This window comes from Mastomys coucha, unplaced genomic scaffold (genome assembly GCF_008632895.1).
Source record: "Mastomys coucha isolate ucsf_1 unplaced genomic scaffold, UCSF_Mcou_1 pScaffold22, whole genome shotgun sequence".
Taxonomy (NCBI): domain Eukaryota; kingdom Metazoa; phylum Chordata; class Mammalia; order Rodentia; family Muridae; genus Mastomys; species Mastomys coucha.
Window position 1 is genome coordinate 261,531,039 of NW_022196905.1, and position 1,850 is coordinate 261,532,888.

Below are 1,850 nucleotides of genomic sequence, written 5' to 3' on the forward strand. Positions count from 1 at the left end.
TAGCTATCACCCAGCATGGTACACCCCATTGCATGCATTCATACTTCATATCCTTAATCTACTTTCATCCTCAACATCTAAAGAGGAATCCATTTAGCCGGGTGGTGGTGGTGCACGCCTTTAATCCCAGCACTTGGGAGGCAGAGGCAGGCAGATTTCTGAGTTCGAGGCCATCCTGGTCTACAGAGTGAGTTCCAGGACAGCCACGGTTACACAGAGAAACTCTGTCTCGAAAAACCAAAAAAAAAAAAAGAAAGAAAAAAGAGGAATCCATTCTCAAAGACACAACCATGTAATTCAAAAGGCAGCTGTGCATGCCTATAGCTCCAGTACTTGGGACGTGGAGCCAAAAGATTTGAATCAAGAGTTTAAGGTCATCCTTGACTACTACATCACAAACTCAAGACTCACATGGATGGATCTACATGAAGTCTTTTCTTAGAATTAAAAAATTCCAACTCAGAAAGGATGAGTCCAGGAGCTGGAGTAATGAATCAGGTGTTACTTTTCCAGAACCTGAGCTTCCTCTCCAGCACCCACAAGTTGGCTTACTGTTTGTAATGCTAGATCTATAAAATCTGATGCCCTCTTTTGGCCTCTGCAGGCACCAGACACGCACATTGTACATAAATGCACATGTAGCCAAAACATCCATATACAAAAAGAGAAGAAAAGGCAGGAAGGGGACAACTCCAGCAACCTACCAAAGTTAAGTTGGTGTTCTTCAACACTACTTGAAAGTGCCTGCATACTTTACATGGGATCAAATGTGGCTGGGATGTGCTGGGATGGGAATAAGTTCTCTGTAAGATTCTCATCCATGGTGGTATGCCAAGTAGCTCAGCAAAGCTGTTCACAGGTCAAATTCTTCTGGGAGAAATTATACGGATATCCCTAACCTACAACCAGTGCCTCATCCTACTTCATTCTACACAAAAGACAGGTTTCCTCTATATTTTTAAATTATTTATTAATATTTAATGTATATGAGTGTTTTGCCTATATGTACACCATGTATATACTTGGTGTCTCTGGAGAGCAGGGGACATCTAATCTCTTTGATCTGCAGTTACAGATGGCTGTGTTCCAACCATCATGTCGGCACTAAGAACTATATTAGATCCTCTGTAAGAGAGGCAAGTACTCTTAACTGCTGAGCCATTTCTCTAGGCCCAACTCCATTTCACTAACTACTGAACTAAAAAAAGTCATTAGCAACATTAGAGACACTCAAAAAACCTAAAAAATGAGCACTGATCCTGAAGCCTTCATTTTATAAGAGCTCCTGAGAGTATTCTGGTGTATTTGCAACTCCATCTCAGTCAGCATGTTACCTACCAATTTGTAAATGCAATGCAAAGAAGTACAATTTGATATTTCATTTAAAGGCTTTGGACATATCTATTCAGCTTTTAAGGTTCTATGTTTCCAGGGAACAAATACCCTCTGCTCTATAATCATACCTTATTCATGAAATGGGATTTCTGGCAACATCTATACTTCAAGGAAGAAAGAGACAGTAAAATTATAACCAAAACATGTGATAAGATTATTAAGAACTCAAAGAATTGCTACTTCCATAAAACTAGACACACCTGTTTATTTACTTATTTTTCAAATTTATTTTTATTTTAGCTGGGTGGTGGTGGTGCATGCCTTTAATCCCAGCACTTGGAAGGCAGAGGCAGGTAGATTTCTGAGTTTGAGGCGAGCTTGGTCTACAGAGTGAGTTCCAGGAAAGCCAGGGCTACACACAGAAACCCTGTCTTGAACCCTTCCCATCAAAAAGTTTTAAAAACCAAGCCTTATTTCTTTTCTTTTTTTAATTTTAAAGACTTATTTTTATAAAT

At 39.5% G+C, this 1,850-nt stretch overlaps 1 long non-coding RNA gene across 1 annotated transcript in view; it reads right to left on the reverse strand.

Annotated features, from left to right (window-relative positions):
- The window catches only part of LOC116070348, a 14,374-nt gene extending 12,727 nt beyond the window's left edge, over positions 1-1,647 (reverse strand). Inside the window, exon 1 of the long non-coding RNA XR_004110361.1 lies at positions 1,596-1,647. This is a non-coding gene — a long non-coding RNA (uncharacterized LOC116070348). The remainder of the gene's footprint in view (positions 1-1,595) is intronic.
- Positions 1,648-1,850: the final 203 nt, after the last annotated feature.